The sequence below is a fragment of the Marmota marmota genome, unplaced genomic scaffold (genome assembly GCF_001458135.2).
Source record: "Marmota marmota marmota unplaced genomic scaffold, marMar, whole genome shotgun sequence".
Taxonomy (NCBI): domain Eukaryota; kingdom Metazoa; phylum Chordata; class Mammalia; order Rodentia; family Sciuridae; genus Marmota; species Marmota marmota.
This window is the reverse complement of record NW_026000240.1, coordinates 27,667,180-27,686,726: the sequence shown is the minus strand read 5'-3', so window position 1 is coordinate 27,686,726 and position 19,547 is coordinate 27,667,180. Positions and strand designations below refer to the sequence as shown.

Sequence of the window (19,547 nt, the reverse complement as noted above, 5' to 3'; positions counted from 1 at the left end):
ATAAAAAAATTAAAAATAAATAAAGTAGACTTCAAGCTAAAGTTAATCAAAAGGGATAAAGAAGGACATTTCATACTGCTCAAGGGAACCATACACCAATAAGGCTTAACAATTATAAACATATATGCCCCAAACAATGGAGCATCTATGTTCATCAAACAAATCCTTCTCAAGTTCAAGAGTCAAACAGACCATAACACAATAATCTTGGGTGACTTTAACACACCTCTCTCACCACTGGATAGATATTCCAAACAAAAGTTGAACAAAGAAACTGTAGACCACAATACTACAATCAATAATTTTCACATAACTGACACATATAGACTATTTCATCCTTCAAAAAGCAAATACACTTTCTTCTTGGCAGCACATGAATCCTTCTCTAAAATAGACCCTATAATATGTCACAAAGCAACTCTTAACAAATACAAAAAAAAAAAAAATAGAGATACTACCCTGCATTTTATCCGATCACAATGGAATGAAATTATAAATTAATGACAAAATAAAAAATAAAAATTAATCCAACACTTGGAGACTAAATAATATGCTGCTGAATGAACAATAGATTGCAAAAGACATCAAGGAGAAGATTAAAAAATTCTTAGATGTAAATGAGAACATGGACACAACATATCAAAATCTCTGGGACATTATGAAAGCAGTACTAAGAGGAAAGAAAATTCCTTGCATGGAGTTCATTCCTTAAAAGAAGAAAAAGTCAACAAATAAATGACCTAACATTACATCTCAAAACTCTAGAAAAAGAAGAACAAATCAACACCAAAAGCAATAGAAGGCAGAAAATAATTAAAATTAGAGCTGAAATAAATGAATTGGAAACAAAAGAAATAATTGAAAAAATTTGACAAACAAAAAGTTGATTCTTTGAAAAAAAATAAATAAAATTGACAGACCCTTATCTATACTAATGAAGAGAAGAGAGAAAACTCAAATAACTAGCTTACATGATGGAAAAGGTAATATCACAACAGACACTACAGAAATACAGAAGATAATTAGAAATTATTTTGAAAACTTGTACTCCAATAAAATAGAAAATATCAAAGGCATCAAAGGCATTTCTGAAGTCATATGATTTGCCCAAATCATATGAATTTGAATCAGGTTGATATATACAATTTAAGCAGACCAATATCAAGCAATGAAATAGAAGACGCCATCAGAAGCTTACCAACCAAGAAAAGCCCAGGACTGGATGGATACACAGCTGAGTTCTACAAGACCTTCAAAGAAGACCTAACATCAATACTTCTCAATGTATTTCAGGAAATAGAAAAAAAAAAGGAGCACTTCCAAACTTATTCTATGAGGCCAAAATCACCCTGATTCTAAAACCACACAAAGATACATCAAAGAAAGAAAACATCAGACCAATATCTCTAATGAACGTAGATGCAAAAATTCTCAATAAAATTCTGGCAAATCAAATATAAAAACATATCAAAAAGATCATGCATCACAATCAAGTGGGATTCATCCCAGGGATGCAAGGTTGGTTCAACCTTGTAATGTAATTCATCACATCAATAGATTTAAAGATAAGAATAATAAGATCATCTTAATGGATGCAGAGAAAGCATTTGACAAAATACAGCACCTCTTCATGTTCAAAACACTAGAAAAACCAGGGATAACAGGAACATATCTCAACATCGTAAAGGCTATCTACGTTAAGCCCTAGGCCAACATCATTCTAAATAGAGAAAAATTGAAGGCATTCCCTCTAAAAACTGGAACAAGACAGGGATGCCCTCTTTCACTGCTTCTATTTAACATAGTTCTTGAAACACTGGCCAGAGCAACTAGACAGACGAAAGAAATCAAAGGGATACGGATAGGAAAAGAACTCAAATTAGCACTTTTCCTGATGATATGATTCTATATCTACAAGATCCAAAAAAATTCCAACAGAAAACTTCTAGAACTAGTAAATGAATTCAGCAAAGTAGCAGGATATAAAAATCAACATCTATAAATCAAAGGCATTTCTGTATATCAGTGACAAATCCTCTGAGGTGGAAATGAGGAAAATTACCTCATTTACAATAGCCTCAAAAAAATATTTGGAAATCAACTTAATAAAAGAGGTGAAAGATCTATACAATGAAAACTACCGAACCCTAAAGAAAGAAATCAAAGAAGACCTTAGAAGATAGAAATATCTACCTTGCTCTTGGATAAATATAATTAATATTATCAAAATGACCATACTACCAAAAGCACTATACAGATTTAATGCAATCCAGATCAAAATTCCAATGCCATTCCTCTAGAAATAGAAAAAGGAATCAAGAAATTCATCTGGAAAAATAAGAGACCCAGAATAGCTAAAGCAATCCTTCAAAAACAGTATGGTATTGGCACCAAAACAGACTGGTAGACCAATGGTACAGAACAGAAGACACAGAGATTAACCCACAAAATTACAATTATATTAGATAAAGGCACCAAAAACATGCATTGGAAAAAAAATAACCTCTTCAACAGATGATGCTGGGAAAACTGGAAATCAATGTGCAACAAAATGAAATTAAACCCATATCTATCACCATGCACAAAACTCAACTCAAAGTGGATCAAGGACTTAGGAATAAAATCAGAGACGCTGCATCTAATAGAAGAAAAAGTAGGCCCTAATATCCATCATTGGATTAGGCCACAACTTCCTTAATAAGACTCCTATAGAGCAAGAATTAAAATCAAGAATCAATAAATGGGATGGATTCGAATTAAAAAGTTTCTTCTCGGCAAAAGAAACAATCAGTGAGGTGAACAGAGAGCCTACAGAATGGGAGGAAATCTTTACCCCTCACACATCAGATAGAGCACTAATCTCTAGGGTGCAAAAAGAACTCAAAAAGCTAAACCCAAAAAAACCCAAATAACCCATCAATAAATGGGTCAATGACCTAAACAGATACTTCTCAGAAGATGATATACAATCAATCAACAAATATATGAAAAAATGTTAATCATCTCTAACAATTAGAGAAATGCACATCAAAACTACTCTAAGATTTCATCTCACTCCAGTCAGAATGGCAGCTATTATGAAGACAAGCAACAATAAGTGTTGGTGAGGATATGGGGGGAAAGGCACACTCATATATTGCTGTTGGGACTGCAAATTGGTGTAGCCAACATGGAAAGCAGTCTGGAGATTCCTTGGAAAACTGAGAATGGAACCACCATTTGACCCAGCTATCCCTCTCCTCAAAGGACTTAAAAACAGCATACTACAGGGACACAGACACATCAATGTTTACAACAGCACAATTCACAATAGCTAAATTGTGGAGCCAACCTAGATGCCCTTTAGTGGATGAATGGATAAAACAAAATGTGGCATATATACACAATGGAATACTACTCAGCAATAGAAGAGAATAAAATCATGGCATTTGTAGGTAAATGGATGGCGTTGGAGAAGATAGTGCTAAGTGAAGTTAGCTAATCCCAAAATACCAAATGTTTTCTCTGATATAAGGAGGCTGATTCATAGTGGGGTAGGGAGGGGGAGCATAGAAGGAATAGACAAACTCTAAATTGGGCAGAGAGGTAGAAAGGGAAGTGAGGGGGCATGGGGTTAGAAATGATGGTGGAATGCGATGGACATCATTACCCTAAGTACACGTATGAAGACACAAATTGGTGTGAATATACTTCGTATAATGAGGGATAAGAAAAATTGTGCTCTATATGTGTAATATAGGAATTGTAATGCATTCTGCTGTCATATATAAATAAAAAAATCCAAAAAAAAAAACAGTGTGTTGCAGTGAACTGATTACAGATATATACAAAGAATTACTTGAATCAGGTGAAAAGATACTCATTTTTGTTATCTATAATAAAACATTAGGAATAACCTAAATGTCCTTCTGAGACATTGAATTAATAAGCTATTTTGTATAACTACAGTATCATATATTAAGTAAGCTATTACATATTCACAAGAAAATACTCCAGTTTAAAAATAGATTTTCAAAAGGTATTTGATGATCTATTGATAAATTAAAATCGAGGAAACAAATGGTATTTTCCTATTATTAAAAACACATCTATGGGGTTGGGGGGGCTGGGGTTGTGGCTCAGCGGTAGAGCACTCACCTAGCATGTGCCAGGTCCTGGGTTCAATCCTCAATACCAAAATAAATAAATAAATAAAAATACATATATCTGGCTTTCTGATCATATGACCAACTGACAAGATGGTAACAGAAAAAGACAAGAGGTCAACCTGGAAGTTTAATTTGAACCTTACTCAACAAGCAGAAGATGGGAATTTTCATTTATTCTCTAAATTTTGAATATTTCTATGGGGGAAGGTTAAAGTCAATGGAAAAACTGGAAATCTAAGGAATGTTCTTCATATTGAATATTTCAAGAATAAAACCACAATTGTTTCTAAGAAACAGTTCTTTATAAGGTATTGGACATATCTTGCCATGAAATACCATAGGAAGAATAATCTCCATCATTGTCTTCATGTGATTGCATCAAACAGGGACACTTGTGAACTTCATTTCTTGTAGATAAGTCAAGATGAAGATGAATCCAAGTCTGAGCTCTCCCTGGAGAGCTTTGCTTTCTCTCATTCTCTCTCTCTCTCTCTCTCTCTCTCTCTCTCTCTCTCTCTCTCTCTTCCTGTTACTAGAGATTGAACACAGGGCATATGCTAAGCAAACACTGTACTATTGAAATCCATCCCCACTCCTGGGCTTTGCTTTTTAATAAAACAAATGAAGTAATACATAGGAAAGAAACATCTAGAAATGGACTTTCATCAGTGAATAAAAAAAGCACTGTGATCTTCAATATATATCTGGAAGAACAAAGTTCAAGTTATAAAAGTGATTATGTCTAAATAGGACTATAGGTTCCGACTTTATTTTCTTCTATATGTTCTTTACCATGCTTTCCACATTGTCTACAATCAATATGCATTTTTATCAGAAAAATGAATATTTTAAAGAGAAAGAAAATTTCTGACACCTAACCTGTCAAGAATCTGAAAAAGGCCTTTATATTGAAGCACCAGCTTCTTCAGAAGAGTAACAGGACCTCCAATCCCAGCTACAGGGTTAATCCAGAGTCCCAGTAACTCAAAGGACAGGTAATGCCTAAGAAGCAAAGTGAGGTCTATGGAGGAGGAGGAGAAAGTGCAGACAGGCCCGAGCTAGGAAGCAGAAACTCAAAGATTAAAGATCAGAAATAAAAAGCTAAAAGGGAGCTGAGAAAGTAAATTGCAGGATGGAGGGCCATCAAGCCTTTTGACCAGTGGAATCTCCTAGAGCTCTGGCTACATCAGTAGGAGCAAATCCAGAATCATAGAAATTTAGCCACAAAGTGGGTGCCCATATATGGGACAGAGGTGGGAAGAGCTTGAGTAGAGCCATTGATTATGAGCTCCTACAATCTCCTTGAAGACTTGTGTCAGCAATATGCAGGTTCTAACCCACATGGCAACCACTGGTCACATGAATTATTTAAATTTAAGTAAACTTATCATTTAAAACTCAGTTCTGTCACACTTGCCACAATTCAAATAGATAATGGTTATCACATTGGAAAGAACAGAATGGGACATTTCCAATAGTGCCAAAAACTTTCTAAGGACCAATGCTGTTCTAGGAAATTGCTCAACTTGAATTCTTAGCTACTTAGAGACACCCCCCCACCCAGCAAAGAGGTAAAGATGGAACTCAAAGTCCACAACTCAGTTGTAACCCAACTTATCAGATGTGAGATCTTAGACCTCCCTGCATCTCATTTTCCTTTCCATAAGATGAAAATAATAACATATACCTACCTCATAGGCTGGTGATAAAGAGCAAATGATATGGAGAATGCAAATCACCAGGTCAGAGCTTACACATAGCATTAAAAAAATCAGCAGCCATTATACAATGAAGATCCAGGAGGTTTTCCAAGGGCATCTTATGTTATCCAAATCAGCCAGACCTACTGAGAACCCAGGAACCTTTGCACTCAAAATCAGTCTAAAAATAAGAAACTCATCAGCCATTTTAAAGATTCTTGTAAGGTTGCCTATTACCACACCTAATGTTAGTTGTTACAGTTTATGTTAGGAATGTCCCCCAAAGGCTCATGTGTTGAAAGCTGGTCCCCAATGTAGCAATGCTCACAAGTGGAGCTTTTGGGAAGTGATTGGATCATGAGGGCTCTGATTTCATCAATGGATTTATCCATTGGTTTTTATAATTGAAAGGACTATTGGGAGGTGGTAGAAACTATAGGAGAGGGGGCCTACTTAGAGGAAGTAGGTCACTGACGACATGCCCCACAAAGCTATATGTTATCCTCAACTTCTTCCCCCCACCTCTCTGCTTCTTGACCACTATGAGATGAGGAGCTTTGCACCATTACACCCTCTAACTTGATGTTTTGCCTCACCATAGTCTCCCAATGATGTGAACAAGTGACTATGGATGAATTGAAACCTCTGAAAACTTGAGCCAAAATAAAGATTTCCTCCTTTAAGTTGGTTTTTCCTTTTGGCACAGTGACAGAAAACTGACAAACATAAAAGCCCACATGACAAACAACTCAAGAAGCAGGACAGGTGACCTTGGTAGCCATGATCCCTCGCAGCAGCAGAACCTCTCAGTCCCAGACTACAGATGAGGAAACTGGGGCTCAGTGAAGTTATCACTGGGGCAGCTAGGACTAAAACCACACATTCCCTGTCACCTGCTGAAATGTCTTACCAGAGTGGCATTCAGCAGGCTTTCTGAATCATAGTCGAAACCCTTCCTTGGCCAGGACAAACCTATTGGGGAGATGAGAGGAGAGCAGAAGTCTCCCCTTAGAGGCTATTCCCATGGAAGGATGAAGTGCTCAGAGCAAGCCACCAGGGGTTATGCAGAGGACACAGGCATTACTTAGTTGGGAAAGAAAAAGAGAAATGGAACGCAGTTTGCAGAAATGGAATTGGGTGTCTTCTCCAATTGGAATTGAGTACTGACTTCCAAAAGGAGGGATGAGGAGGAACTAGCTTTCCAGGGTGGGCTACAAGTAGGAGCAGAAACAACGCTGTTCCCATCCAGCTCCTACATAAAGCACAGTTAGGGAGTGAGGGAGCCAATTTCAGCATGACAGCAGTAAGCATTAAAAGGATATGTGGAACCCCATGCCTCTTCCCCAGCACCACATAAGCATGTTACAACTAGACCAAGTGCTCGGATGGGCATCACGGCTAATTAACGGTGGCCCCCTTTAAAAAGAGAGCTCTGCTTATTTTTATGGACATGCTAAACATAACTAGCAGGATTTAAAATCAGGCTCTCCTTACTCATTTATTTTTCCCTATAACTCGAACCGTGTTTTCCCCGGGTTCCAAACTAATGAAATGCTTATTTAGAAGCCATGGCCATCTGTGGCTGGTGCTGCCACGTTCTATTTCTGCTCCCTGCCCGCAGGTTGATGAGGTTCTGGGGCACCGGGAATTTCCCAGGATATCCCACCTAGGAGCCCAGCTGGGTGGGAAGGGAGACCCTGTGAAGAGCAGTTATACATTGGCGCTCCTCTGCTCCAAAGGGGCTTGCTTCCTGCTGCTCTGTCAGGAAATGCTGACAGCTGGCATGCAGGCAGCCTTGTCTGCCACTGAGACACATTAACCTGCACAGGGACCTGGGAAGACACTCTAGCACCATAGGCACTTTGCTGTGCATGCTGGTGACCTGAGAGGCCCAGGGTACTGCTCCCATCTGCCCCCATCTCACTTTCTCCTCCATACAGAGAACACCAACCTGTGCTGCTTCATCTCTGTTCCTTTACTACTTGCTCACAGACAGTTTCCTTCCAATTACCCATGTGATTCAAAAAAAAATCAGGTGCATTACATTCTCCTCAATTAATAAAGGCGGCCCCAGGGCCTACCTGCTACTGTGGATCCATGCATACTCTCCAGATAACTCTTTTCCCACCCCAGCATTGGCATCCACAGGTCCCAACCTTTGTGTGTGTCCACCATGATGGCAGGTGCATAGAGCTGGAAGCCTCACCATTGAGTAAGCCCTACAGATGACAGGCTCCTGATTCGTGCCCTCCTTGCAGCAATCTGACTCACTGGACTCCTTGCGGGGTTGAACAAGATTTTCTTTTCTGCTCACTTTTATTCTCCTCTCTCTAGGATAACCATGAAACCATCATCTCTCTAAATGTACTTCGATCTCATGTCTCTGGCCCCCTTTCCTGCCTGGCCTCTCTAAATACCAAATCCTCAATTCTACTCTGTGAACATTTGATGCAGGCCTTCTCCATGCCTGGCATTGTCAAAGCCATTCATCCTTTCGCTTGGCTCCAGGAGGGCCAGAACCCTGCCTGTATTGTTCCTCACGTTTCCACACACCTGGCAAAAATTGGTGCTCCACAAGTATTTATGAACAGACGAACTGCCTACAAAAGAGGAAACAGACATGCCAATAACCAATAAAGCACAATATGACCAATGCTATTTAAAAAAAAATGTACAAAAAAGTATTTGGGGAACTCAGAAAACAGAGCAATTATTTCAGCCCGACTAGGATGCATTCTAGACAGAGGGCATCAAATGTACAAAGCCATGACAGTGTGCCCAAGGAAGTGACTAACTCTGCTGTCCAAGCTCTTGCTCAATAGCAAAGCTATGAGACCACCCCCCCCCCTCTACGGGGCTCAGTAAAGAAACCAGCAGGGGAAGCTAGGCCTGCCTTCCTAATGAGCTCTGGGTCCTCCTGGAATTCTAGTCACTAACTTGAACAGGTAGGCCCCTGGAATAGGCTCTGAGGACACAGAGTGAATCAGACCATTCCCTGCCCTTGAGGATCTCACTTCTTGGTGAGGAGGAAGAACTGATGAGCAATGATCCATAAAGTGTGATGTGGATGCCTGATGCTTCCCACAGCCCTGGGCACCTGGGCCACCCTGACTCCAAGATGGCAGAAATGCCAGGGAGAGGATGTAGCAAAGCACTCAAGACACTGCTTCGTTCTTAGCATGGCTGAGAAGGTCAGAAAAGAGATGGAAGACATGGCCAAGGGAAGCTCAGTCCCATGGTCACCAGGAAACTCCTGATATTCTAGAGGAGCAGGGCTCCCACATCCCAATCCAAGACCCTCAGCCAGGGTGACCTCCACCTTCTGCATGAAGCTTGGCCCTTCTGGGAACAACATGACCCTTTCTAACTCCCCTCCCCTTCGACCCACAATGGCTTTCTCCTTCATTCTTTCTTCCCAGTCTTATCCCTCCTTTAAGAAGAAGCAAATAGAAAGAGAAAAGAAAAAAAAACAAGTGTGGAGAAAAGATAAAGAGTAACAAAGAAATGAGGGAGTGGGGAGGAGAGGTGGGTTAGCTCTTCACAGCTGTGACCAAAATACCGGACAAGATCAACTTAGAGGAGGAAAAGTTTATTTTGGTCCATGGTTCCAGAGGTTGAGTCCATGGTTGGACAAATCCATCGCTCTGGGCCCAAGGTGAGGGAACACATCATGGCAGAAGGGCATGGCATAAGAACTGCTCCTCACAGCACCCAGGAAATAGAGAGAGGAGGAGGAAGGTGCCATAGAGAAGATGAACCCTTTTAGGATATACCCCCAGTGACCCATCTCCCCCAGCCATGACCCAAGGTGCCCATAGTTACCACCCAGTCATTCCATTCAAACTAAGATGGAGTGATTAGGTTATAGCTATCATCACCTAACCATTCCACCTCTGAATAGTCCTGCATTAACAGGAGCTTTCGGAGGACAGCACATATCTAAACCATAACGGGTAGTGATATCATATAGGCCCCCTTGACACTGTAACCAGTGGCACAGTTTGGCTTTTCCAAAGGTACAGCTGGAGCAAGAGACCTCTACACCAGGGCCAGAACTGCAGGACCTGCAAAAATGTCCTTGAGGAGAGTGAAGACCACTGCCCCAGGCTCTAGATCTAGCCCCATGAGCCTCCCTGGAGACACACTGGTATTCTGAGCCCAGGGTACTGGCCAGCTAGTGGGGAGGCTCAATTAGTGAAGACTGCTTTGTATATCCCCCTCATCAGGTGCCCATCTCGGGCCAGAAATGATGTTCCCAGTCTCACCTGACTCTGAGGAAGGAGTATTCAGGGACCCAACAGTTTACCGGCTTGTCTCCTGATTCAGATGATGCTGCACTTCAAATTGCTTTGGTTCAAACTCCTTATGATTTTTCTGGGCTGCTGGGAGGAGAGAGTATTGATTCTGTGTTTTGATAAGGTCAGCAGTGATCAGCTCTGACAGTCAAGTGGATGGCCTGTCCCCTTCCCCCTCCACTGGATATGGCTCCACATGCAGAAAAGGAGGGAGAGAAACAGAGCGGGGAGGAGGCAGCGTCCTTTGTCTCTGTGGTTCTGAAAACCTCTTTAAGCCCCATCAGCAAAAGTGGGCTTGTCTCGGATTGCAGTCTAGGAGAAGCGGTGAGGGCACACTTGAACTTTTCCGTGTGCAGTTTCATTTTCCTTTCCCTCCGCGTGCTTCTGCCCTGCAGCCTCCTCTCCTAATGGTGACTCATTTTCCTCCAAAGAACCAATTAAGTTCCACGTAACATCAGCCGACTGGAGATGGCACTGATTAACGTTCAGAACCTGTAGGACTATTCAGATTGAGATGACTAGGAAGGCATGAGAAGGCCCCTCTGAGGTTTCACACTGTTGATTTGAGCTTGATGAGAAAAGTGTTCGGATCTTTCTCCCTTCACTGAGGCCATGGGAGGGGTGGCTGCCTGGAGCTCCCTCCCCAGAAGTAGGCCACAGCTCCCCACAAATGGCAGGCACATTCCCAGACCAACCTTGCCAGCCAAGGGCTCACCCTCCTTGGAGACCTCCCAAATAGTAGGCAAAACACTGTGTCGATGTGGATGTGGATGTTTTTCTAGAGAGAAGAAGCCAGAACTTTCATCAAATTATGACCCAAGGGAGGTTAAGAGATCATGTCATACAATCTTTTAAAAAATCCTTTAGAAGCTGGGCTTGGTGGCATGTGCCTATAATCCCAGCAGCTGGGGAGACTGAGGCAGGAGGATCTTGAGTTCAAAGCCAGCCTCAGCAATGGCAATGCACTAAGCAACTCAGTGAGACCCTGTCTCTAAATAAAATACAAAATAGGGATGGGGATGGGGATCAGTGGCCAAGTGCCCCCTGAGTGCAATCCTTGGTACAAAAATAAAATAAAATCCTTAAGAACGTATTAAGTTCCGGGCTGGGGATGTGGCTCAAGCGGTAGCACACTCGCCTGGCATGCATGCGGCCCAGGTTCAATCCTCAGCACCACATACAAAGATGTTATGTCCGCCGAGAACTAAAAAATAAATATTAAAAAAATTCTCTCTCTCTCTCTCTCTCTTTAAAAAAAAAAAAAAAGAATGTGTTAAGTTCCCAAAACCACCTCCAAGCTGACAATGCCATGGGAGATGCCCTGAGCTATCAAGATTTAGGATAAAGAGTGGTGTCTTAAGTGGATCTGGGTGAATTAGTACAATGCTACTGCTCGGGTGACCCTGAAGGTCCAGTTGAGAACAACTCTCACATCCAATGATGTAATGAGCCTGCCAACCAGTGGAAAAAAGCATGAGTAGTGTACTCATATGACAAGAAGCGGTGGTCCCTGCCTGGATGTCAGTTGGATAGCAGCTGCAGAACTCAGCTCAGATCCAAATACCACTGGATTTAAACCAACCTCAATATATTCAAAGCCACTAACCAGCTTGGTTGAAGAGTCTGAAATCATAACATCAAACACAACAGAAATCGGAGCTACTGCTGAGAGTGAGCCGACTCTACAGGCACAGTGTTGAGTGCTTCAGGCACAGAATCACGTTAAATACTAACAACAACCCTATGAAGTGCCTACGTCTCCATTTTATAGATGAGGAGTTTGAGATTCAGAAAGATAATCTGTTGACAATCCAAGACCACGCAGAGATGGTTGGATGTGAACTGACATCTGTGTGATTCGAAAGCCCAGGCTTCAGGAACCATGCCACGGAGGGAATAAGGTCAGGACTAGGGAGTCGCTGGAGAAGAAGGACCCTGGAAAAAAGACATCAGAGGGGGACAGGGTAAACTACTGCTGCCCAGATAGCTGGGAACAAGAGGGGGAGTTATGAGAAGGCAGATCTGGGTTATATAGAGGTATGTTTTCTTTTGTTTTGTTTCCTAGCAGCGTGAAACAGTGAGTCAAGGTAACTGCCCTGCTCACAATCCCCTTCCAAGAAAAATCTCCCCGCTGAAGTCCCTGCTGAGAGAAACCTTATGCCATTTCTTGAGCAGAGGTATGATTTGCTCTTCATGATCCCTTGACCAGAAATGATTGGATCCAGAGCAGTCAGAACTGACCCTGGTTAAAAAAAAAAAAATAGCGCTAATAGTGTTTTGTTAAGATACCATTTACTGTGGCAAAGCCAAACACATCTGACGGCTCAGACCTGTTACTTGTGCTTTCTTGTTGAAAGTCCTAAAGGGACATTTCTAAATGGCAAGCAGGTCTGATTTGACTAGTGGGTTTAAGGACCCAGGCTATTTTCATTTTGTGCTTCCACTACCCTCAACACATGGTTTCCAAGGCCAGTACACTGACCGACAACAAGCCAGCAGGAAGGGAAACACTGGGATGTTTCTGCCAGGCCTGGATTGGTACCCATCAATTCAGCTCACCTTCCATGGGCTGACCTCAGTCACGTGGTTACATTAACTGGAAGGGAGACTGAGAAAATGTATTCGAGGTTGTGTGCCCAAGAAGAGGAAATAGTTTGTTGAAATTTAACCTCTGCTAGAAGCAGAGAGAAGCCATGCTGCTCAGCAGAGGTACAGACTACAACATTATTTCCATTCCTCTCACACCTCTGCAATTCTATCTCTCAGGTCCTCAATAAGGAATTAAGTCTTCCTGTTCTAAAACAAATCCTCCTGACATACCAAACAGGAAGCCGATATGATCCAGGGCCCACTAAGCAGAGATTCATGCATTCCACCATTGTTCGAGTTTTTCCCCAAGACAGTGAACTAATAGTCTCCATTTCCAAAATGGTAGAAGGACCTCATATGTTGCTTGGTGGTTTTCTGGAATTCTCCCAAAGGGGCTGGCCTTATCTGCATGAGTTTCTTTTCATTCTCCCTGTTAGCTCCTGCCAGATTTCACTTAGCTTCTTGCTATAATCCCAGCAATGCCATTCTGCCATGTCAATGGTGACATTCACACCACCTGCACTGACTCATTCTGGATTCCCTATACCCCTCAGAACCTCACTTCTCCTCCTGCGGGCCTCCTAGAGCTGAATCCCCACCAGCCTCCAAAACCCCCTCCTGAAACCTGCCACACCAATTGCAGAGTTACCATCCACTGTGTAGTCTATATTACCATTATAATTTCAGAGTTACTATTCACTGTGTAGACACCCCGAGTCAGAAATGCCAACTTCTATGCCAACTTCTCCAAACTTTTGCTCATCCCATGTTAAAACCACCAACATGTTCTAGAACATCCTCATTGTTCTGACTGAAGTTTAATATGGAGGAACCAAGGCACTGAGAAGTTAAAGGGCATCCTTACTTACACAGAATGAAAGCAGTTAGACGACATTTTGAATGGCCTGCCTGTTCTTGCCTGGAAAAGTAAAACTGTGTCCTAAATTTCAAGGTCAGTTGGTGCTTGTGTCTATCTCTCTGTCTCTCTTAATATCCTCTGACACCGGAATCAAAGTCCCTGATAAAAACAGAAATATTAGAACTGTTAAAATAGCCGTTTGCTGAAAACACTGGTCTTTTGCTTTATAAGTGTCTTTATCTGTGATATATTCCTTCTAACCTCTTAGCCCATGACTATTTCCAAGGAGGCTGTGTCTTAGGCCCTAGCACAGTGCCTGATGTATGACAGGTACTCAAAGGGTACTAGGATGAAGGCAGGCAGCCAGACCTTTATACAATGAATTCCCAACTGCTCTGGTTGAAGGCAGAGGAAGTATTTATTATTGGTGCTCTTTTTCCACAATGAATGAAAATAAGACAAGAATCATGCAATTCTGAGACTAAGCTGAAATTATTGGTAGTTCATATTGGTGGCTTTCTCCAAGCCATGGGCAAGTTCAGATCCCCCAATTAGCCAGTCTCCCCCAAGCCCTCCTAGTGCCCAACTTACTGCCCAGTACCACCCATACCCTCCCACACTCTGCTTTCCTCTTGCCCCAGCCCAGAAAGACAGATCTTTGTAGACGCTCCCTGCTTTCCAGGAGCAGACCTCAAAAGTCTGGGGGTGACCTGTGAATAGGTACTGCCACAGCTTATCTCAGGACCTCACAGGTGAACAAACATATTCTTGCTAACCATGGCCCCTAGGAGCCTGTTAGATATTCATTTGGAAAAAGGGTTCAGGGACCAAAAATCAGGCCAAGAACCAGAAGTGGCCATTGGACATGAAGGTCCACACTCCCAGGCTCCAACTTCAATACTTTAAAATATCAGCTCTGAGATATCCCCCATTTTTTTTTCCCCAGACAGAATGTGTTATCCAGTCTACAAGATGTAGCAGGTTACGAAAGCCAGAAAAGATTGGCAAGTCCAGTCCAAGTAGACTCTCTGGGGTTGCCTATCTAGAGCCTGAAAACATTTCTCTTTCATTTATTGTTCAGCTTTTATTTAAAGGGAAAAGTCCCCAAATGGAATTGAGAGCGTTCAGGTTGTTTTAAGGGCATCTTTCCTCTCTGTGACACCACGAGCCTGCTCTCCATTTTTTCCAAGCTCCAGAGAGAAACTCTGCTTGCCAACAGTTGAGTGATTTCACCTCTAGCGTTTCCATGGTGATGCACATCCCCACGCAGCCTGGAGAAAAGGTGCATCTCCAAGTGAAGATGAATATGAATGAAGCCCAGCAGCCTCTCTGGGCCAAGGGTGGGGCAGGGGCTTCCCAGGAAGAGCCAACCTGAGTACAGCCCTGGGTACACATGGCCTCTGCCTTCAGGTAGCCTAATGGACTTTCCTTACTAGGAGGGAAATCTTAGCTGGTGTGTGTTGGGGGCGGGGGTGGGGGGTCCAAAGACCAGGGAGGGAAGGAACTAGCTCTCCAGGAAATATGCACAGAGCATCTCTAACAAAGCAAGCTCCAAGCAGCATGCTGCCCTGCACTAGACAGGGCCTACAGGGTCCCTGAAGTCTGGAGAACCTTAGCCTTTCCCCTGACTTACCCAGACCAGGCCACCCATAGGCTGTCATGATGTTGTCCACATTTTGCTATAAAATGAAAGCAAAGCAAAATAATTCCTCAAAAAGCTAAAGCTGAACTCTGCTACCTGACAAGCACTTCAGGCTTAGGTAAGGTTTGGGGTATAGATCCCCATTTCTTCTCCCTCAGACAATAGCTGTAACAAAACTACCATTTATTGAGTATTTGTGTCAGATATAATCTTCACAATAAAGCAACTCTGTGATAAGTAGTAGTATCTCTGTTTCACAAAGGCAGAAACTGGGGCTCAGAGAGGCTCATTGACTTGTTCAAGTTATCCAACAACTTGGTGGTAAAGACAGGATTTGAATTCAAACCGTGTCAATTTAGAGTCTTATGACTATGTCTTCTAGGGCCAGGGCTCATCCTAGCCCAAAATTGAAATAACACATTAATTTTCAGAACTCTTTATTTGTTTGGTTTGCCACAGCTTACAATAACACCTATAGCTCCCACTTTTGCCTCTTCTATGTGCTAAATCTTTTATTAACTGGACTCAACATAATCTGCACAAGAGTCTTATGAGATAGGTGTCTATACCTTCACATCTTCTTTTTTAATATTTTTTTTTAGTTGTCAATGGATCTTTTATTTATTTATATGCAATGCTGAGGATTGAACCCAGGGCCTCACACACGCCAGCCAAGTCGTCTTCCACTGAGCCACAACTCCAGCCCAACCTCACATCTTATTTGAGGAAACTGAGGCACCTGAGTCAGACAGGTGTCAAAGGTTAGTTTTGAACCAATTTCTGTCTCTGAAGCCAGAGTTTCTACACCTGCCACAATTTTCCATTATCTCATTTACTCCATACCTGCCAGGTCCTACGTTTGAATGACTTTCCAACCTGAGGGAAAATGCAGGAGCCTGGCAGGATGGGGCCACTAACATCAAGGCTACTCCCCGATTACTGCTGCCTGCCGGGTCACATTTAGCAAACTCTCCCAGGTATAACTCCATCTTATCCCAGTTATTCCTCCTCCTTCCCACCAACATTAACTGAGTCCCCACTGTGCATAGACTCTGGGCCAAGCACCAAGGACACAGAGAATAACAGGCCCAGCCTCTGAGTTCCCCTTCAGGGCCAGTCCTGCAGAAAACCCTGACATGCAGGGCCTTATTGAATTCTCACAATAACCCCCTGGGCCAGGTTCTGTGATCATGTTCACTTCATCAGCAAGGACACTGATGCTCAGCATAGTTAATCAATCAATCTACAGGACCATTATAAATAAGTGGAGAAGCCAGGATAGGACCTCCAGGGTGCAACCCAAGCCAACTTGATTCCTGAGACTGAGGCCAAATAACCTGTTGTGCTGTGCTTTGCAGTGAGGGCAGCTTGCTACGTAAGCCCCGAGAAGGGAACAATTCTGCCTGGGACTTAAGGACAAATTCTGATGGAAGAGAGTTTGGTGCAGCAAAGACTAGGGGCAGCTAATAGTCGAGGTGCCTTATCAGCAGTCTATAAACTCTTGAAGGTTAATAGATAATAAACTTTGGGCATTCCACCAACCATTTAAATTGAGACAAAAAAAAATACACCTAAGGGGAACTGTTCCTTTGCAGGGGGGCATAATTGTCATTACTCTCGCAGATTCTCAAAATAGTCCTTGACCCCCAAAATGCAGGAAGAACCATTGCCTTAAGGTGATGAAACTGACCTGAGGAGTGACTAATGGAGAAAGCTATCCCTTTGACAAGTACAATATGGAGTTCCGGCCTCACAAAGGATGGACATATGCCCCATAGGGATTCAGAGCTTGCTCTGTTGAGCTCAAAACTCTGCCAGTCTGTCTCCTGGACCTCTTCTTGCTGGTGCATCCTGGACGACCGGAAGAGGCAGGAGCTTTGGAGACTGGAAGTCTGTCTTTCTCCATTCCATTTTTTGATCTGCATCTGCAACCTGGATCATCCTTCCTTTGGGCTCCCAGATTATCTGAAGAGACCAGTGCTCCCCCTCAGCCCTCTCCCTCTGGTTTTGATGCGTCTCCAGCTGCATACCTAGTTTCTGGGCTTCCAAGTCAGACTCATTCGGAAGGGCTTATACCTAGACCACTTAGTGGAACATACCATTGATCTGGTTGATGCCCACTGTGTAGACGGACAAAGTAAGGCCTTTTAGGGTTCAACAACCTGGGAGGACAGAACAGCAACAGCAGCCGCTGCCACCTCCTCTACATAGCTGATCTCCAAGGCAGAATCTCATTGCCAACACCACGGCAGACTGATGCCAACTTCCCAGGTGTGCAGCAGGGTCAGGCTGCTTAGCTGGGAGAATCAAAGCATTTCCAGAATGATTCTGTTTGAACTGTGCTCAGCTTCCTACCTGTGTACACATTTACAAGGCCCGTCAGACTCAATGCCATCATCCAATTAGCACATGCCGGTACCCAGCTCCCCAGGGCTAAAATGAAACAGGCAGGAGGAGATCAGACTCTAGCCCCACTACTTCTACAGTAGATGTCCAGAGGCACATCTACTGCTGGAGGAGGCAGGGTACACCTGCTGCAGACAGCTGACAGTGCCACCATAGCCCAGCAACTCCAGCAAAGTGGGGACTTGATACTATTCCATAAGGATGTCACTATTGTGCCCCATCTCTGGGCCTGGCAGTGAGCCAAGCTCCAGAGAGACAGCGATGAAAGACGATCTCTTCTGAACAACTTCACAGTCTAGCAGGAAATGCAGCCTGGTAAAAAGGCAATTATAAAACAATGAGATAAGGACTCTTGATAAAGAATAGGGGTGTGTGATAGCACAGGGGAGGTGCACCTTATTCAGCTGGGAATGTGCCAGGGAAGGCTTCCTAGAGGAGGTGACGCATCAATTGATTCTCGAAAACAAACCAGTGATTAGCAGAGGGAGCTGTCTATCAAGAGGGCGAGTTATTCAGTGCAATCAGAGCAGGAGGGCCAAAGGGGAAACTAGAGATGTGGATGATTTGCTAAGCCACTGATAGCTTTGGAGCATCACCTGGAGAGCTCATTAAACACAGATTGCTCCCCCACCCACCCCCACATTCAGTGCATTCAGGAGGTCTGGACTGGGGCCTGAGTTTCTAGTATGTTTCTAGTATGTTCCCAGGTGATACTGATGCTGGTGATCCAGGGACTGAGCTTTGAGAAACACTTCCCCAAACCACCTTGAGATATTTGGACATCTTGAGAAGTGGGGGAAAACAATCGAAAAGGGTTGATCAGGAAAGGATGCCAGATTTGCATTTTAAGTTCCCTCTGACAACGGATTCAAGGATGAACTGAAAGGGGTAAGGATTACGGAGGGAAACTAGGCAGGAGGTGGGAGTAGAGATCCAGGACAGAACAAAGACAACTCCAGAAATCACAGGGACATTCGTCACTTGAGAGATGCTGGGGACAGGCCATGGGTGACAGGAAAACAGAGAAACTGTACAGAGATTTAATTCACAATTCAGTCACTCAGTACCACTCCCCAAGGTAGAGAATATGGAAAGATTATTATTTTTTTCTGTCTGGGAATAAGGAGTTAGGGTTGAGTTCTGATTTGCACAGGTTAAGTGTGAAGTGCCTACAAAGCATCCAAACAGAGATCAGGAAAGCAGAGATACACAGACTTGGAGCCTGGGCAGAGGTACCCAAGCTTTGAAGTCACGAGAATGGGACAAAGTGAATGACAGGAGGAGGATAAGAAGATGGCCAAGAACAAAGGGTAAGTTGGGAAGAAAAGGGCACCTGGATCAAGGCCTTTGAAACACCAGCATTTAAAATGCTGACAAGAAGTAACAGCAACAAAGGAATACGAGGACCTCCTCATTTGGTCCTTCAGGTGACAGACAACTGAGAAGGTGTTAGGAGAGGAAGAAGTGTACTGAGGAGCAATACCTGGGAAAGTCTCTGCCACTCACCCAGGAGCTCCAGAGCAGAGGTCTCTGTTAGAGGGGTCCCATGGGGTGAGACATGGCTGGGCCTTTCTGCCACTGCCTTGCACAGTCATTGGAGAGGGCACTCAAGAACAGCCAGATTGACCCCGAAAAGGAGTTAAGCAATAAGTCCCTGATTAAAGTGGAATCAGCATGACATCTTCATAGCTGACCCCAAGAAGTGAATGGGGGAACACTCGTTAGATGGACTATGCCAGAAAAGCCAAAGGAGATGTTAAGAGGTGGAGGTGGAGGGAGTTGCAGACAATTCCCAGCAGAAGATAAATGGCCTGAATGTCCATCCGATTTACCTGCAGAGGAGTGAGGAGAGCTTTGTGACCAAGGGAAGGCAGAAATCCCCTGACAGACAGGGAGGTACCCAGGAGG

General features: G+C 43.3%; 1 pseudogene; it reads left to right on the top strand.

The window, feature by feature from the left end:
- The first annotated feature begins 4,238 nt into the window (after positions 1–4,238).
- LOC107143156 lies at positions 4,239–7,667 on the top strand (annotated as a pseudogene).
- The last annotated feature ends 11,880 nt before the right edge of the window (positions 7,668–19,547 follow it).